Source organism: Canis lupus, chromosome 8 (genome assembly GCF_048164855.1).
Source record: "Canis lupus baileyi chromosome 8, mCanLup2.hap1, whole genome shotgun sequence".
Taxonomy (NCBI): Eukaryota; Metazoa; Chordata; class Mammalia; order Carnivora; family Canidae; genus Canis; species Canis lupus.
Genome location: NC_132845.1, coordinates 70,330,654 through 70,350,333, shown reverse-complemented (window position 1 = coordinate 70,350,333; position 19,680 = coordinate 70,330,654). Strand labels below are relative to the sequence as shown.

General features: G+C 52.4%; 1 protein-coding gene across 1 annotated transcript in view; it reads left to right on the top strand.

Annotated features, from left to right (window-relative positions):
* The first annotated feature begins 1,327 nt into the window (after nt 1-1,327).
* SRRM3 (serine/arginine repetitive matrix 3) overlaps nt 1,328-19,680 on the top strand; it is a 54,904-nt gene continuing 36,551 nt past the window's right edge. Inside the window, 1 exon segment of the mRNA XM_072837403.1 lies at nt 1,328-1,461. The gene's annotated coding sequence lies outside the window, so the exon portion shown is untranslated.

Here is a 19,680-nt window from a genome sequence, read left to right as displayed (position 1 = left end):
CCCCACACCCCCTGTGCACACTCAGCCATGGCTCTCCAGGCAAGGCAAGGCCCCCTTCAGAGGCTCTCTCCCAGCCCTGATCTGTCTACTCCCTGCTCTGCTTTGGGAAGCCTGGCCAGCAAACGGGGCAGGAAGAGTGAACACACTGGTGTTAAGCCAGCCCAAGGCCCCTGCAGATAAAATATTCATGCAGCCAGAAGGCAGGAGACCAGCAAAGGACTCACCCCTGGGGCTATGAGGCTGTGGTAATGGCAGCAGCAGCTGTAGCCCACCCCGCTCCTCCACCCCAAGCTTTGTTCAGCAGACTGGAATGGCCCTGTTGTGCCAAGATCCCAACCACTCAACGCACACACACTCCAAAGACACATGTAGGTGAAGAAATGTGAGGAAGCGAGAGAGGGGGGAAGGCATGCACAGACACTTGTATATGGGCACACAGGCACAGAAACACACAGACTTAGAACAAATATACTCCATCCAGGGACGACTCTCAGTGCCCTTCTTAAAATCTGAGCCCCAAGACTGTCACTTGCCTCACCCCAGTCTGGGCGCTGCTCAAGCCAGCTCTTGCACTTCCAGCCTTGTTGTTTGGGACCCGAAGCTTCTATGAGGACATGCCTAAGTGAGCCCCAACCAAAGGCCTCACATTCCTGACTTCCACTAGAGAAAGGTCTCTGGACTTCCAAAGCCTCTTCAGGAGCCGGCCCTACCCTTGAATTTCCAACTCTCAGACCGCTCACTTGTGGGGCAAGGAAAAGAAGGTGGAAACTGCAGGTCAGACAGCTGCCCAAAGTCACAAAGAGAGTAACCAAAAGGTGACTTGAACCTATGACTCCAGACGCCTAAACAAGCACCACCAAAGGTCCAGAGATTCCGTTCTCAAATTCCTCTCCCAGTTAGGATGGCCCTCCCCCACCCCACCCCCGCACCACCCCTCCCAGCCTCAGTCAGCTATCGGGATGCAGGATAACAGGGACCTCCTGAGGCATCTCCCAGTCGGATCCCAGGACCCTATTAGACACCAGCTGCGCAGTGCCCTGGAGAGAACTCAGGATAGCGAGTTCTGCTTCCAGTTCCAAATTAATAATTCCCTGGCCCCAGGAGCTTCCGGGGGCTGGAGTGCTCCCACCCGCAGGGAGTGGAACTGATGTCGCTGGGGTGGAGTCCTTGCCAGACGCCCAGTTCCTTGCCTCCGCGGCGGGGGGCCCTCCGGGCCTGCTGGGGGCGCTGTGGGGTCCGGGCCGCTCTGGCCGGCGGGCGGACAGGGAGGCCGCCTCCATGGTGGTGCGCTGTCCAGCATTTCAGCAATCGGCGGCGGCGGCGTCCGCGGGGAGACGGAGGGCGCGGGACCGTGGGGGCCGCGGAGCTGCCCTGCCGAGCCAAGCGGAAGAAGCAGCCGGGACCAGCGGGGCCGGAGGGCCTGGCTTCAGCACCCGGCGGAGCGAGGCGGTCAGCGGGGAGGTGAGAGCCCCTAGTGGGGCGGGGGCATTTCCCAGAGGGGCTTGGGCTGGGTTGAACCTTGGGCCTCCACAGTCGGACGGGGGGCTCAGAGTCCGCAGGCCCTGGAGCAGGGGATACGTTGGGGGACTGCAAGAGTGTTTGATAGAGGGTGTGAGGCACTGGGAAACAGAGATAAGGAACATTGTTCATTTCACTGAGAGGAATAGAGAAAGTGGGAACGCTACGGGGTCATGGGCAGGATTCCCCTGGGCATAAATGACCATGGCCTGGCCCATGAGAGGCTAGGGAGGCCCCCAGCTGCAGTCCAGTTGCCCTCCCCCAACTGAGGAGAAGGACCTGCTCCCTAGGGAAGGGAGAGACCAATGCAGGGACCCCGTGGAGATGCTGGTCACTGGCAGGGGTGGGGGGAGCAAGCCCCCACCTGAATGCTGGGCTTCTGTCCAGCAGGAGGTGGCAGCACAGGGGACGGCCTGGCCCCTTTCCCAGCTGTCCAAATGCCCCTAGGGAGGCAGGAACTGGCAATGAGAACTGGGTCTCACACAGGATGGCATTTACTCTCACACTGGGAAGAGGATGGAGGGCATAGAAGAAAAAAATAGCCATGAGGAGTTTCGAGGGGATCTCTGTGGCTTCCCTGTATGCCCGGGGAGAGTTTCTGAAGCTCAGAGTGGGCCTGAGCTCAGAGCAAATTTCTGGTAAAAAGGAGAGATGAGAGAAGAGACGCAGCCTCTGCCTCTCCTCCTCCTCCCCCTCCCTCCCAGGGCTCCTGCCAGGGCAGTGTTGAAGCCTCCTGCAGTTCCTGCTCCTGGCAGCAGGTCCATTGTGGGGATGGGTTTGGCAGAGAGCAAGAGAAGGGCACCCAGGTCTGGCCTGGTACTCCAATACCTGTGCTGTATCTGAGCTGCGACTTCTCACTCCCTTCAGACCTCACTCACTCACCCACTTCTGGCATCAGAGGGCCTGAGCTGGCCTTTTGTCCTGCGTCAAGAGAAGAGGCAGGAACTTAGATGGAGAGCAGGACAGGGGCTGAAGACTTTCCTTGTGCTTCTTAAGGTCGTGGCCCCAACAGATACCAAATTCCTCCCCAGACAGAAATAGGACCAAGCTGGCTAGGAAATTGCTCCCACACATTACCAGCTTTTTGGTTCCTTAACTTTATGCCCCATCCTACTCACCTGTGAGGGGTGGAGGAGGAATTCTTGAAGGGTGAATAAAGACTTGATTAGATTTTAAGAAGGGATAGGTGGGTAGGGCATCATGAAGTCTGAGAGTAATGAGTTCAAATCTAAGCTACATGACTTCGGATACACCACTGATCCTTCCTGAGCCCATTTCCCAACCAGTAGAACAGGTGTCATGTTAACAGCATCTACTTTGCCATTCAAAGAAATAATCCAGACAATGGATGGGAGATTACTTTGGGGCTATAAAATACTGGGCAAGTGTTAGTCGATTGAATGAAAGTAAGAATTTTGTAAGGAGGAGCTGGATAAAGGTGGGAAACTTTTCAGCATTGTTTGAAGCCCGTCTTTCTCTTCCCAGAGGAGCTAAACGTTGGCTGAAGGCCTCATACCAGGCTCCATGCTAGGCACAGTACTACAGATGACTCAGTTAATCCTCACAAAAGCCTCCCAAGGAAGATATCATTGTCCCTATTTCACAGCTGAGAAATGAGACCAGTAACTTTCCCAAGGTCATGAAGCTACCCAAGCTGTCTTCCCTGGGACAAGAGTATAGCTGATGACCTGTCCCAGCCTCTTGATAGCAAGGCCCAGTTAAATGCCAGTTTCTTGATTCATGATGCCAGCTTTCCAGGTGGGGAGCCTGAGGCGTATGAATGAGGGTGTGCGGTGCAGTGAGGAGCTGACTCCCCCAAGGTCACTGGGATATTTCGGAGGTGGAACGTGCTTTGAACTGGCCAGCTGGGTGCCCCCATCGCAATCCACCCCTGCCACTGTCACTCCTGCCAGAGGGGGACTCTGGGTCTGGCAGGCCCATCTGCTCACTGCCGTACCCACTTCTCACCTCCTCTGCCTGCCAGCCAGTCTCTTGCTGACCTCAGCAAGCCAGTGACTGCCTGTTCCTTTCTGAGCAGCTAGCCCCTACTTCCCTGAGATGGGACCGTAGTCAATAGCCACTGCCAGCACTGCTGGGGTCAGCCTCCCCTACTGACTTTTCTCTTCCTCTGTCTACTTCTCATTGCCCTGGGGGCAGAATCAAGGCTCCTCCTGTCCCAGCAGCCATCAGGGGCTCTGCTGAAAGATGAGGAGAGCCCACTCTCTCTTCCTTGACTCCTTTACACACTCCAAGCCCCTGCTGGGCACCTGTCACTTCACACACATGACCTCATTTCACCCTCACAAAACCTGGTATCAAAGGTGTTTTTGCTCCCTTTCACAAAGGAGCAGACCAGGGCATGGAAGTGACATGACTTTGCCAAGGTCACAGAGCAAGGTCTCGGTGCAGCCCATGCCCACGGCTGCAGAGGCCCAGTGTGGCTTCCACATCATTCTGTCCTCAATTCCCCAGGCTCTCCTGGGTGAGGGTCAGCCAGGGCACTGTGGCACTGTGGGCTGGCAGGAGGTGGGAGGAGGCAGGTGGTACAGGTAACTGAAGGGCTCTGGGACAGGAGTCCAAGGACCTTCTTTCTGGGCCCATCCCTAACTGACTCCTTCTGTGACCTTGAGCAGGTCCCTACCTGTCTCTGGGCCTCAGTGTCCTCAGCCATAAAACAATAGGGTTTGACTGGATGACCCCCAAGAGCCCTGCCAGCACCACAATTTTAAGATCTCTCTGCTCTGTAGATCTGTATGTTGGGAAGCCTGTGGTTCTATTGGCAAGCTAAGAAGTCACCTCCAAGTGTTTCAATGTTTGCTTTATTAGTTGGAGCTGAGATTTAAAATTCATCCGTCCCTCCCATCTACAAACTTGGGGTCTTTTTTTTTCAAACTTGGGGTCTTAACTAGAAGGTAGACCTTGAAGAGGCCCAGTAGCTTACGTGGAGACCCCAGATTCTTTGGCTGAGCCAGGATTTAGCTGTCCTGGCCCAGGATTGGAGGTGACCTGCAGTGTCACTGAAGGTATCCCACACACACTTCCCAGAGCTGTTCATCAGACTCCAGGAGCTCCCAGGACACATGTGCACAGGCCCTAAATCCAGGGAAGCATCAGTGGTGCTGTGGTTGAGGCTTATTCATAATGTCTTGGAGAGAGGGAGGGATTTTGCAGCTGATGCTCTGAAGAGCAGATGTGGGGCCCTGGAGAGGGAATGAGTCGGTCCGGTGACTAGTCCAGTCTGAATGGGGAGGGATGTCAGGCCAGAAAGTTCCTCCTCAATTCTAACACCCCCCTGGGCCCAGTGAAGGGGTAGGGAGCTCAGAGAGGTGGAAGGATCACAGAGGGTACTCAGTGAGAGTGGGTTTGGAGAGGAAGGGGTGTGATGGGCTGCTCTGTGAGAGGAGACAGAGATTGGTGAGAAGGCAGGAGGCCCAGGTGAGCAGAGGGGCTTATGATAGGGAGGGGCACATCACCAACAGTTACAGACCCAGTCTCCTGCCACCCTCACCCTGGCCTCTTGCCCACTGTAGAGGCTGCTGTGCCAGCTGAAGTTGGCAAGCAGCACCACAGCTCCCTTAGCATCCTGCTGGGGTCTTTGAGCCCTATGAGGTGGTCTGGGCCCATTGAACTGGACCCTGAAGTACAGGTAGCTTTTACTGAACTGGGGAGCCCTTGGCCTACCTGTTTTATTTCTAGCTTTGAGTATGGCCTGTGACTTGAGACCCTTCCCACACTGAACTCCATCCCTACCACCATCTCCCACAACTCCTCAGGTTGGAGACAGGTAAAAGCAAGTTTCATTGAACTCTTGTGATTCCAAGAATGGCACATCTGCCTTGTCCAAGACTTGAGAAATAGAAAAACCGAAGAGAAAATAGAAATCACCTGTAGTTCTGCCACTTGGAGATAGCCACTGAGAACATGGGGGATGTTTCTTCCAGGATTTTGTCCATGTGTTCACAGATATGTAGAGTTAAATAACTGAGAACACACTGGTGAGGGAAGCCAGCATCCTATATTTCACTCTATCATGAGAATTCTCTGATGTCTTTAAAGATTCTTCAAAAAGCTTGCTTTTAATGGCCATTTGAAGGCTGGACATGGGTGGAGCTGCTTCCCAAAGGAGCTGGTGGGAGCTGAGAGGAGAACATCCCCCCCTTCCCTCCTGAGTGGAGCACACCTTTCAGGTCTTCTTGCTTTGGGTTTCCTAGGAGAGGATGGCCATGGGCCCTATGACAATCAGCCAGGGATTGAGGAGAGAAGGGCCAAAGCTGCTGGGGGAGGAGGAGCATGTGAGGGTCATGCATCTCCTGGAAAAGGTGAGAACCTGGATCCAACAAGACCTCAGAAGAAAGCTTATAAGGAGAAGTCAAGCGATTGCCAGTCTCCTGTGCTCTGATCTCATTTGGGCCCCAACCTCCACAATCAAGTCTGTTTCCTCCCCTGTAAAATGGGCATATTGATATCTGCCACCTGATGTGCTATGAGAAGTGACTCAGGCAAGGATAAAATCGAGTGTACTCCCCTCAGACATGGCAGTCATCTGAATATGAGACCACACAGTCAAGATCTACTGAATGCCTCATTATAATGAATAATCTAATGTGGCCATAGCACAGAGGGCATGCCTGGGAGTAGAGGGTGGAGGGCAGCCCAGGGGGAAGTGACAGGCCCAAACAGGTCGTGAAGGATCTTAAGAACCACTGTAAGAACTGGAGATTTATCTGGAAGGCAAGGGAAGTCAAAGAAGGCTTTGGAGCATTGTCATGAAATGGTCAGATATGCACTTTAGGAAGCCCACTCTGACTGCACTGGGGCAGGGGGAAGGATGGAAAGAGACCAAGGACAAACACGCGGGCGGGGGGGTAGGAAGAGGTGACTACAAAGGGGTCAGGTACTGGAGACATGCCACTGGGAGATTTGAGAGGGGTATATGTGGATGTGGGAGAAAGAAAGAGCTGTGGGCCAGGGGCAGGGCAAGTTAGGAGGCAGCCTACCCCTATGCCCAGCTCCAGCTGCCGGCATAGCCCTCAGTATCAGAGAACTCCAGGCTGGGGGAGCCAGCTTCAAGACTGGCAGAGGAGCCAAGCCACCCCTCCTCCCATGAGGAAGCTAGGACATTCAGCAGGTCCTGCCTCTAGGCAGCCCTGTCCCCCCTCCCTGTCTGGCCTTGTCTGACATATGTTTATTGGTCCTTGTGAACCATCCATTAGTGTCCCCAGAACACTTCTGTTCCCTGCCTCAAAATTCTCCTTCTGTCCCCTGCTCCTCATGTATCAGAAAGCAGAGATGTTCATTCATTCATTCATTCATTCATCCATCCATCCATCAAACTTTTGCTCAGCAGCTCCTCTGAACTTAAAAGCTCACTTACCATTGTCATCCCCAAATTCTGTGCTAGGCACTGGAACCCAACATCTAGCGGGGAGCAGGCCCATAAACTGGTGAATGTTTTGAGACAGAATATGGGTTAATGAGGGAGCATTCCAAGGACAGCTGAGGCACTGGCAGTGGGAGAGGTTGCTTGCCCAGTTGACTTTGGAGCCAGCTTCACAGATGGACTTGATAGGAGGAGTACAGGTTTGCCAGGGGAAGGAAAGGCGGAAAGCATTTTGGGCAGAGAGAATAGCGTGAGCAGAGATATAGAGGGAAGGACACCAGGCACTTGGGGAGCAGTGTGGCTGGAGAGTCAGGGTCTGGGCTCAGGTACTGAGAACCAGGCTGGAGAGGGAGGTGTCCAGGGAGTCTGGTCCGCAGGAAGAACCAAGAGATGTTCCCAGCAGGTAAGCAAACAGCCAGAGCTGTTTCGGGAAGGTCACCCCCGAAGGGCGAGCATGATTTGGACAGATGGAGAGAACTGGGGACCTGCAGTGTATTTTCAGGACACGGGTCACATGGCCTGGGGCCTCTCCTACTGCAGCTCAGCTTCTCCCCACCCGGGCACCCAGAACCACTGCAGCCATGGTCTCTGGGTGCAGCGTACCTGCCTTGGGGTTTCCGGACCACCAGTGAAAAGCAGATTCCTGGCACCCACCCATAATGATGGAGTCAGTGTGGGTCCTAGGGGTCTGCATTTTTAAAGCTCCCAGGTGAGTGTCCATGCCAGAATTAGGAACCAGCATCTCATCACTTAGCACACACTGTTGCCTTTGCCAGGATGCCCTTCTTCCCCCTTCCTCTACTTCTCTGAACTTCAGCCTTTGCTCCCATGTCTTATGGACAATTGCTCATTCCAAGCTCTCCTCCCTCCGTGGGCCCCTAAGTGTCCTGTGCTAAGTGTCCTGTCCTTCCTTCTGGGCCGTTTTGTCCTCTGTCCTGGCTGGTTGTCTGCCCTCCCATCTCCCTCGATAATCACTGTGAACACCCATTAGGCATTTCCCAAGTGCTGGGCACCGTACACTGTACTTCCCACGTACCAACTCATCCGTCCTCACAACATCCTATGAGGGAGTCAGGTCAGGTGCCAGTGTGGGGGATCCTTGAGGCACAGGGCGGTTAATGAGGTCACCAGCATCACCCAAATAAGACCCGGTAGGAATAAAGAGGCTGCGCCGTTTGATGATAACACAGACCAGCTCTTTGAGGGCAGAAACCCCGTGTTAGTCACTGTCACAGGTCCTCAAGGCAAACACAGGGTCTAGCCAAGGGGAGGTGTTCAGTGTCCTCATCTGTAGGATGGGTTAAAGATGGTGATTTCCTTCCAGGGCTGCTTTGCAGCTTGGGAAAGTCCATGGCCCTGACAGGGTTTGAAGCATCGAGGCACAAGGTGCCTGGTCTGGAGTGCGGATGGTGGCAGCAAAGGCGGCAACTCCTCTCTGGGATTTTAGGGCAGAAGAGTTTTCCAGACAATAGCCTTCCTCTGATGTGCTGAGGTGTGGCTTCTCCTGAATAAATCAGATCCTCTCAAACCTGGCCAGGGAGCAGGGGGCAGGGCTTGTGTTGAGGGTGGGGTCAGACGAGGCCCCAGGTGGAGACTCAGAGAACAGCCTCCCCCACAATCTGACCTTAAGGGACTCACCCCTTTCCAGAGCAAGGAGAGCCTCCCCCTCCCCGACCATTCCTGCCTCCCACCCACAATCCCTCAGGAGCCATAGGTTATTGTCAATGATGTTGTTAATTAACTGCTTAATTAACTATTTAGGCTAATCAGATTAATTGACATTAATTGGCTACCATTTGTCAAGGACCCTGGAAAGCTGTGCCTCTCAGAGTTGAAGTGTGTGACTGGGGCTGAGCAGGGGAGTCAGGGAGGAGCTGTCACCATGCTGCAGAGCTAAGGGAGCAGGTGGCAGGCAGTGGCAGGACCAAGGGCACCAAGACGGCCATACAGGGACTTTGTGTCCCCCAGTGGCTCTCAGGGGTGGGCCCCTGAACTCCTGAGTTCTGGCTCTTCATACTCTTCCTGTCTTTTTTTTTTTTTTTTTTTTTTTAAGATTCTTTATTTATTTGTTCATGAGAGTCACAGAGAGAGAGAGAAGCAGAGACACAAGCAGAGGAAGAAGCAGGCTCCATACAGGGAGCCTGACGTGGGACTCGACCTGGGACTCCAGGATCACACCCTGGGCTGAAGACGGCGCTAAACCACTGGGCCACCTGGGCTGCCCGTCTTCCTGTCCTTAGTTGTGTTGAAAAAGGTCTGATGAGGGACCAGTGGGAAAAGGGAGATGCCTACCAATCCTAAGGGTTGTAAAGACCTTGGAGTAGGGGAGAGAGACCTTAAAATCCTAAATAAGTCAGGATCTAAGTAGGTCACCACATAACAACTGCTGGGTGGCATGCATATATTCGGTTCAAGAAAAAGAAAAAAAAGGAAAAGATGAGCAGTAAAGGGTAGATAAAATATGCATAATATTAAATGTGATCAAGTGATCAGATTTGCATTATTTAGTCAATTACAGCCCCCAAAGCCCACAGTACATTTTTATGCCTGTTTTAAAACACAACTTACAGTTTTAAATTATAGCACTTGAAACAAAAAAGAAAAAAAATTACTATGAAATGCATCCTACGTTTTAGAAAAAGAAAAAAAAAAAGCCAACCCACTCAAAACTGGGAGTGTGAATTCAGAGCCGCTCTCTGAAGCTTAAATGGCTCCTACATCCAGTCCAATGCTGGGCTGGAAGTTGGTAGCCTTGACTTTTTTGCAGAACTCCTGTGGGTCCCTTCTCTTCTCCAAAATCTGGGCCTGTCTTCCTGAGAGAGTGTTTAACGTGGAGCACAGGAGGTGTGAATTTTCAGTATTCCGGAGATGAATACAAATGTGAGGGGAGAAGAGGAGTCCATTTTTGCAGGAGGGTCAAGTTGCCAGGATGAGGTGGGGGAGCACTTCCTCGGTAAGAGGAGAGCCTTGGTGACAGAGATCTCGAGTTTGGTAAGGGAAGACCTAGAGAATGAATGTGGGGTCTCTCTCTTCCCCTTTACTGCCCAATCCTGCAGCCCCTGGGGGAAGAAGGACCAGAAGAGACTGGAGGCTGTTGCCTAGCAACAGGAGGCGCATCTGGATCGATGGGAATGGCAGGCGAGGCTCCAGCCCCCCAGCCTGGCTCCCTCTTTGATCTCTCCCGGCCCAACAGAAACCTGGGGGGGATGCCCAGGGCAGCCTGCTTGATTAGAGCTGAGTCAATACAGCGAATTTTCCATAATGAGATTGTGTGGGCCTTGGAGGCAGCTGCCCTGGCTTCTCCTGTCACCCTCCCCAGTGGGTGGAAGGGGCTTGTCTCTGTCCCGTACATGTCCTTCCTGCTGAGAACCCCTGGGGCAACACATCACCACCAACTTCGATTCTTCGAAGTCTTGGACTGCCAGAGACTCAGAGCCCAGCCCGACCCTGGCCCCAACCGTACCCAGACCCCTGATACTTAATCCAGATGGGAACACTGAGTCTCAAACAGGAAAAGAGATCTAATCATACAGATTCTGGTCCACTTATCCTTCCTCAGCCCAGCTCCCAAGTGTGGGAGGGAGAAGCAAAGTAGGCTGGGTGGGATAGGGTTCCTGTTCCACTGGAGTGCAGGGGAGGGAGTCTAATATATAGACTTACCTCTTTGGGATCCGCACTGGTCTATACAGATCTGCCTCCCAGGTTGAACTCGTCTGCATTATTTTCTTTCTTCCTTTCTTCCTTTTTTTTTTTTTAAGATTTTATTTACTTACTCATGAGAGACACACAGAGAGAGACAGACATAGGCAGAGAGAGAAGCAGACTCCCTGTGGGGAGCCCGATGTGGGACTCGATCCCAGTACCCCGGGATCACAACTTGAGCCGAAGGCAGATGCTCAACCACTGAGCCACCCAGGCACTCTGCATTATTTTCAATGACCGGTATTGCATGTTTGGCTCTATTACACTGGACTATAATGCTGGTCTGCATCGGTCTCTGGGTTCCCCCACTGTCCTCTGTTGATGGATCTAGTCTGAACTCCAGCTTCAGGCTGTCCATGGCCTGTCCTGGGCTATACTGGCCTGTGCTGGTCTCATCTGGCCTGTACTGCCTTTACTGTGGGTTCCTCTATGGGGAGCAGACAACAGAATCCTCCTTATCCATAGAGACCTGCCTCCCAAATCCTCTGCTCTAGGAACCTAAATCAGACCCAACAGGAACAGAGACAGAGGCCCTGGGCTGATAGGTGGGAGCCTGGGTGCCAGGCAAGTCATTTCTGCCCATTCAAAGACAGAACTGAACTCCAAGTTTTGCAAAGTATATGACAATGTAACCTGTGCAAAAATGCCGACAATTGCAAAGTCTGGGCATATTGACAGTAGGAAACAAGGACCTTTCCTGCTGAGGTCTCTGGCAGTGGTAAAAAACAAGTAGTGAGCTCCCCATCTGTGCAAACACAGACTGAATTTCAACAAAGTCTCACAGATGGTTCAATAAAGGTTCACAGCTTGGTTGCTTTGTGCCAAGCTCTGTGCTGGGCAAAAAAGAGACATAAGGTTGGATGTTACCCTTGGAGAGCCCTTGGAGCCACAGGTCTTGAAGAGCCCTCACTAGGCCAGGGAGCAGTCACAGTAGAAAGAAGTAAACGCTGAGTGGTGGCCGGAGAGCAAGTCTCTGAGAGCACAGCAGAGGTGCATCCCCCACCCGAGGTCAGGGAAGGCTTCATAGAGGAGGAGATGCTTGAGTAGCATCTTGTAGGAAAAAATGGAAGGGAAAGGGCATTCCAGGCAGAGGGAACAGCGGGGACTAGTGTGTTCTAGAGTGCCATGTGCCTGAGACACAGGGGGTCTGTACAGGTTGCTCAGGACCCAGATGCCAGCTAAGCTGCCTGGGCTTTCTCTGTAGACAGTGGGCTTGCCCTCCCTCCCTGCCTGCCCTGACTCCCCATCCTGACTCTAGGATCTTGGCCAGCCCTGCCGCATCCATTCCACAGCAAACCCAGGCTGTAGGGAGAGGACAGCTCCAAGCCCCGCCTGGGCCAGACTGGATGGGAAGGAGGGGCAGGAGTTGGACCACGAGGGCTGCAGCCCAAGCTGTGGTACCAGCACCCTCGTGGGCCAGGCTGCCTGTCCTCCTGGAACTGGCCCTTCCCCCAACCCAGCCAGACCCAGCCCAGGGGCTCTGGCCAGAGCCTTCCTCTGGCTCCAACGGGGGCAGCAGGAAGCTCAGCTGCTGAATAATTAAAAGGAAGGCTTTCAGCGGTTCTCCCTCCCCCCTGCAGCCTCTTCTCGTGGGTTGGGTAACAAACAGCAGTGCCAGCACCTCCCAGGAGAGACTCCAAGGAGGCAGGGAGGAAACTCACTCTGCTAACCCTCTCGTTGCCAGCCTGTCTGAATGCCTTGCTTCCCAGCCTCATGCTGCAGGATCTTCTTACCAGGGGATTCTGGTCTAGGTGGTTTGGTATCTATGAAAAGCCACCTTGTTGGCCTGCTAGTCTTTCCAAGGTGGTGCTGATTTGGGATGGTACTTATCTACTCGATCTGTTCTGATTTATACTGATCTTTATGTCTTACTGGTTAACTCATGCCTGTAGTGGTTCAGACTGGGTGGCATTGTTTATGGGTAAAACTAGCAGTTAACTTACTGCGTACCCTTAATTTAAGGGCTAATTACTTCGTCCCTAAACAGAGGAGGCATTTATATTAATCCCATTTTACAGGTGTGGAAACTAAGCACAGAGGTTGTCAGTTTAGGTTACGTCAGTTTACCTAGTAAGCGACTTGAACCCTGGGCTGGCTCTTTGGCCACTTGCTGGTCTGCACCTGGACTGGGCTATCTCTTAGGGTCAGACCTCTCTCCAGAGGGCAGGGACCCCCAAAAGTGAGAGCACTGGGCAGCAAGAGAGCTTTCCAGAATGAAATCTGACCATGACCTCCCCAGCTCAACAGCCTTCCCTGGCTCCCCATCGCCTGCAGAGTATGGTCCTAGCTCCTCTGTTCCTTCTCACCCCCTCTCTGGGCCTCTGTGCTCAGTCATGCACAAGCCCATGCTCTTCCCTCTTTTCTCTTCAAGACTTCTTCCCACACACCCCCACATTCTGCCCAGAACATCTTTCCTCCCCTTCACTGTCCCACAGCTCCTCCTTAAGCTTTAAGATCTTGCCTCCAAGAAGACCTCCCAGCTATGCTCCTCTGCAGGAACCCCAGCTCAGTTGATATCTCTGCCACATCCCCCATCCCAGAACTTATCTTGCTACATTATAGGCATCAGTGGCCACTCACTGAATAGCTGTGACATGAATGAGTGACCTGAACCTAGAGCTGAGGGGGCTGTTACCTGATCCTGTGGCCCTTAGCCCCCAGCCCTGCCCTCTTGCACAGGTTGCACAGGAAGGCTTCCAGTTTGTTCCACCCACTACTTGATTATCTTTGCCCCTCTGCCCATACTCATGCTTATGGGCTGGAGGTTGAGAGAAGGGTCCCCCAGGGAAGGGTGGGGTTAATAGGAGACAGTCCCCTACTGCTCCGGGAGACATGTCAGTGCCATGGGTGCAGCCTGGCTTCAGTGCCAGGGATGGGAGTTGGGGTAGGGACACCTTGTGGACTTCTCAGAGATGAGTTTTCTTTTCCAGCCTGATAACCACTATGGTTGCACACTCATTTTTACAAAGACCTGGACTTAGTTTCACAATCTAAGTACCTGATTTCCTGTGTGTTTGTAAGTTCCACCCTGTTTCTTTTTTTTTTTAATTTTTTTTTTAAGATTTATTTATTTATTCATTCAGAGAGACAGAGAGGCAGAGAGAGAAGCTGGCTCCATGCAGGGAGCCCGACGTGGGACTCGATCCCGGGTCTCCAGGATCACGCCCTGGGCAGCAGGCGGCACTAAACCCACCACAGGGGCTGCCCTCCACCCTGTTTCTGACAGCCACAAAGAATCTTTTTTTCTCCAAGAAGCTCAGGAGGCCTGCCCCGCCCTGCCCCCCTGTCCACACACTGGGCTTCTTCTCCAGAAGGGCTCACCCTCTGTTCACAGACCCCACCTTCACCGCATCATGCATCCCACACACCCTGGCCCTCTGTCCTAGATCCCTGGGCCCTGCCTCGCCTTTGCCATCAGCCCGTGCTATGCCCTGCCTGCATCCCCCCTTCCTACCAAGGACTGAGACTCATCCTTTGAAGGGCCCATTCAACCACCATCGCCTTTGTGAAGCCTTCCCAGAGCTTCACAAACACAGACAGACCCCCTCTGGTCTCTTTTGTTCTCCCAGCATGAGGTGAGGTGAGGAGGGTAATCAGGATCTGTCTTCATAACAAGCTTGTCACTGAAAGAACAACCATTCCATCACACTAGGAAGTAGGGGGTATTGTCTCCATTTTACAGATGAGAAAAAATGAGGCTTGGGGAGGTTTACTGACTTCCCCCTGGCTGCCCAGACACAAATGGTAGAGTTAGAATTCAAACTCAGGTGTTCTGGCTCTGAATCCAGTGATCCTTGTCTACCCACGCCCCACCTCCATCTCTGTCCTGGGCCAATGGGAAACAGCAGGAGGACCTTAGTGACAAGATGGTAATTGAATTGTGGGTGACCAGGGATCCAGGGCTTGCTTGAAGCTGCGGAAATCTGTACCTTGAGGGGGTGGTGGCACTGAGTACCAGCACTGTATCTGGGGAGGTGGTCTCTCAAGGGCAGGGGCAGGTAAAGGAGCCCCCAGGGGAAGGGTGCTGCTCTCTAGGGGAACCAAGGGGGCCCCTGGGTACCCACCTTGGGGGTGCCCCAGTGCTGGAGGCTTAGAAGATGGGGAGGGGGAGAAGTGGCCAGCAAGGAGGAAAGGGAAAGTAGGCAGAGTCAGTCCAGCAAGCTCCTTGGAGTGGTGCCCACCCACTGGCCTGGCCAGCCTCTGCCTCACCTCCCTCCACAATCAACCACCTGGTTCACTCTCAGGTTTTAGTATTCCCAATGTAATGACAACTCCTACATCAGGCCCAGATTACAGCCTCCCAAGTGCCAGACCCCTGCTCTGAGGCTTCCTAGACCTCTTCACCTGCACGTGTAGGGATTCCTCATACCCGCTATGTCCTGAAGAGGACGGTGCCACTGACAAAGCAACAAGGGTGACCCCCAGGACCACCGATGAGACACTCATCAAAATGCCAGGCTCTGTGAGGGATTTCCCAGGGGTTGGTCCTTTACAACGAACCTGGAGGGAGGGTGCTATTATTAGTTCTACCTTACAGGCAAGGAAACTTGAGACATAGAGTTTTAGTCAATTGAACAAGGTCACTCAGCTCATGAGTTCCCCCCAAAGCCTCCCTATCTCCCCATCAAACTGAGGTTCTCCACGGCAGGGCCAGGGTTCCCACTCAGATGCATATGTGGTTCAGTGCCCCCTCTCCCAGACCTGGCCAGGTTGCTACTGACCTGAGCATCCTATCCTTCTGAGCCCCAGGGTGAGTGATCAGTTCATTAGCTGTGAGGCCTCTGTGACTGTCAGCCAACTGGACACTGCTGTATGGATGGGCTGCTTCGCCCTCAGTTAATCTCTACCAGCAAAGCTGGACTTGAAAGTCCTAGCAGCCAGACTGTGTTCCATCCTGTTCTCAGCCAAGCCTGCTCAGGGGAGCCTGGATTGGGTCTGAGGGAAGGAGGTCAGCCCAGGGACTCGGCCATAAGGCTTGGAGGTTAGGGCTCTGGCCCTTGAACCACTTCCTCGCCAGCAGAAGAGGAGATGCTCCCCCGGCAGCTGGTGTTCTCTTAGAGTTCCAGGATGTAATGTGCACATGGATGTGGCTGGCCCAGCATCTGGGCTTGCCCTTGGGACCTGACCTGATGCTGGGGACAGCCTTAGGGCTGAGCTCTGGGGGTTGATGGTGTGGCTCCCGCCACTGACACCCTCAGCAGGAAAAGGCTAGGCTGAAGACTTGCAGTATACATATGAGTTAGTATTACCTAGACTTGCAGAGGAGAAAAGGATTTATGGGATCTTCAAGTCCAGCATCCTCATTGTCTGGTGGAGATAACAGAATCCAGAGAAGGGGAGTGGCTTTCTCAGGGTCTCACAGCCAATCAGCAGTAGAGAAAAAAACTTCCCCATTTTCTGCCCCACCTCCAAAGAGACTAAATGTAAATGTCCCCAGGGACCTTAACATGTTAGGGTCAGGGTGAGAGTTATGGCTCTGGCCCCACAACTGTCTGCTTGATCCCCACAAACTCCTTGTTCTCAGTGTACCCCCATTTTACCCTCCATGTTCCCCATCCCAGTAAATGGCTGTACCATCCATCTGGTCTTCCAGGCCAGCCCATGAGCTCCCAGATGGCCAGGCTAGGGTCGTGTGCATCTCCAATGCTCAGCTTTTCATAGTGTAGGGCCCAGAGTAGATGCTGGGTGGGTATTTGTTGAGTGAATAGAATGTCTACCTCCTGTTCTGAACATTCCTGTGATGGGGAACTCACCTATCCTGCAAGGAACTGAACTGCTTAGTTTTTTTCTTAAAGGTTTGATTGCTAAGAAAAAAAAAAAAATACTGTCTTGGACTCAGCTGAAATCTACTCTAGATGACTTCCCTGCAGGAGTCCTGGCTTTCTTCTGGAACAGCCCAGATTGAGGAGGTCCTTCCTCTTCTCAGTGTGATCCAGGACTGGCAGCATCAAGGGCACTTGAGAACTTGTTGCAAATGCAAATTCTCAGACACTACCCCAGATCTACTGAATCAGAAAATGAAATTGCATTTTAACAAACCCTCTGGGTGACTCTGATGCCTAAAAAATCAGAGATCTGCTGCTCCAGACACCAGATCCCAATGGCTGGTCCAGAGAGAGTCTGTATTAGAATCACTCAGGAAACATCAACAATCCCCCAGACATTCAAGTTTGGTAGGTCTGGGGTGGGTCCCAGGTAGGATTGATGTCAAGATGTAAAGATTCAAGACACCCAGTTAAGTTTCAGTTTCAGATAAACAATGATTATTTTTTTTGCCTAAGTATGCCCCAAATATGAAATTCATGAAATTCAAATTTGATTCAACTGTGCATCCTAGTATTTTTGTCAAATATGGCAACCCTACCTTTTTTTTTTTTTTTTTTTTTTGTGAGAGAGAGAGAGCACAGGCATACATGCAGGGGACAGGGGCAGAGGGAGAGAGAGAATCTTAAGCAGGCTCCACACTCAGCACAGAGCCTGTCCCAAGGCTTAATCTCATGACCCTGAGATCACGACCTGAGTGGAAATTAAGAGTCAGACGCCCAAGTGACTGAGCCACCCAGGTGTCCCAATCCTATCTAATTCTAACAAGCTTCCCCATAGATTCAGCCAGGTTTGACCTAAATCCTCTACAATCCTTCAGATATTTGAAGATAGGGATTCTGACCACCTGTATATTCTTATCACCTCCCCATTCTAGACATAATGTCTTTGTTGATGCAGCCTAAGATAACATGCACTTTTGGCAGCCACAATATGATATTGACTTCAAATTGGGTTTGTGGCCATTGAAAACCCCTAAATCCTTCATAAATATGCTGCTTCTAAATCATGTCTACCCCATTCCAATTTTAGAAAGTTAACTCGGGGCACCTGGGTGGCTCTGTGGTTGAGTGTCTGCCTTTGGATCCCGGGGTCCTGGGATCGAGTCCCACATCGGGCTCCTTGCAGGGAACCTGCTTCTCCCACTGCCTGTGTCTCTGCCTTTCTCTCTGTGTGTGTGTCTCATGAATAAATAAATATAATCTTCAAAAAAAAAAAAGTTAGCTCGGGATCTGGCTTTAGAGTGAGGGATTTGTCTCTGTCCTGTTTTACTTTCTTCTATTCTTCCCATCTTTCCAGCCTACTGAGTCCTTTTAAAATTGACTCTATTTAAAAGGCTTCCCAGGCGCTGCCCTCGATGAATCTGATCATCAGATTATCAGTGTTCTATCCAGTCAGTGGTGAACATCCAGATCAGACATGGGTGAGGACCAAGCCTTGTGGTCCTCCACTAAATACCTTCATCTAATGTGACATCAACTCATTAATCAGCTCCCTTTGAGTACAGGTCAATCTATCCACCAATTACTACAGTGCAGACTATTCATTCCAATAACTGCAGTGTCTCTGTCTCCTTACACAATTTCACAAGTATTCCATAAAAGATAATGTCAGGTGCCTCTCAGAGAGATCTCCTGCCTGCAGTAAGGTGGATAGATCCCTGGTCTGCTGGCCCAGCACCAGCAGCTTGGAAGGAAGTGGGCTCCATGTGCAGCGACTGTTCTTAGGGGCCAGGCCCCTCCTCTCAGGGTTCAGGGGTCATTCTTCAATAACCTGCTTCTGATTCTTGCCTGGTGGCAGCCTCTAACACATCAGGTGAAGTTAGTAGAATCCACCAACTATCTTAGTGAAAATCCAGGCTGCCCCAGCCCCATTGCCCATATGCCCCTCTCTTTTCCTTCTAAGAGCCATTCCTGAAGATTGCACTCAGCCGGCAAGCAATCTTAGCCAGGCGTTCTCCTAGTGCTGGGGGAAGAACTGCTTGGGGTCTGGAGATCTGAGTGTGTTCAAAACTGCTCCCACCAGCTTCCCCTCCCCCACCCTCAAGGAGCTCAGGCCAACTTCCAAGCCAGGAAGCCTCGCCCAGGTCAGAGGGAAAGCATGCAGAGCAGCATGGCTCAGAACCTGGCTCCATGGGCTCCCCTGGGGCCTAAGCACTTTCTCCCCATACCCTCAGCATGCCTCTTCCATCGCCAGGTGCTGGATAGGCTCTGGGGAGCCAGAAAGAAGGGATCCCTCCTCGCAAAGGGCTCACAGCTCAGAAGGAGAATCAGATGCAAACAAGTTAAACTTCAGTATCTACAGAGGTGAGGACAAAAACTGGAGCACAAATAGATAATGGCTCATCCTTCCTGAGAAGCTGGGATAGCTTCCCAGAGGAGGTGACATTTGGGCTGGGCCCTGAAGGGTGAGCAGAAGCTCCCCAGGGGGACAAGAGAGGAAACGGAATTCCAGCACAGGGGAACCTATGGGCAGGGCCCAAAGGAATGAGAGCACATGTCTGGAGACAGATGACCAAAGCCAAGAGGCTAGATGTTGGCTGCAGGATGAGGCGCAGCAAGGGATGAAGTTGTGAGATAGCATAAGGCAAAATGTGAAGGGGTCTTGCACGCTGTATTAAGGACTGTGCCAGGTATTCCTCTATCCCACCTCCCCTTATAATTATCTTCTATTTGTTCCACCCATGTGCTTTGAGCTTCACCTGCTCACTCAGGCACTTTGCTGGCACTAGGACTTGAAAGCTAAGCTGCCCTCAGTGTAGAGGGGGCCAGACCTGTGAGCCCGCTGTAACAACAGTGAGTGGCAAGAGCTCTGGCAGGGTGGCACCAGCTAGAGGGGTAAAGGGAGCCTTCGAGAAGATGGTGATGCCTCTGAGCAGGGACTCCGAGGGCACAAAGGAGTCAGGAGAAGAGTGTCCCAGGGAAAGAGAGCACCAAGTGGAAAAGCCTGGACACAAAAGAGTTGGAGAATCTGTGTGGCCCTGTGAGTGGGGAGGGTGGTTACCACTAGACCAGGAGGCAGGCTATGCCATGACTTTAAGCAACGGAAAGCCACTAGAAGCTATTAATCAGGGCATGACATAGTCTGATTTGCTCCTGGACTGATCTGTCAGGTTGCTGATGGCGATGGGAGGGTTGGGTGTTGGTGTTGTGGGGGAGGGAGCAGGATGCAGAGGTAGCAGATCAGAGTGAGGGGCTTGGGTTTTGCTGGGGACAGGAGGGGGGAAAGTGGATAAATGGAAGTGATGTGGAGAAGAG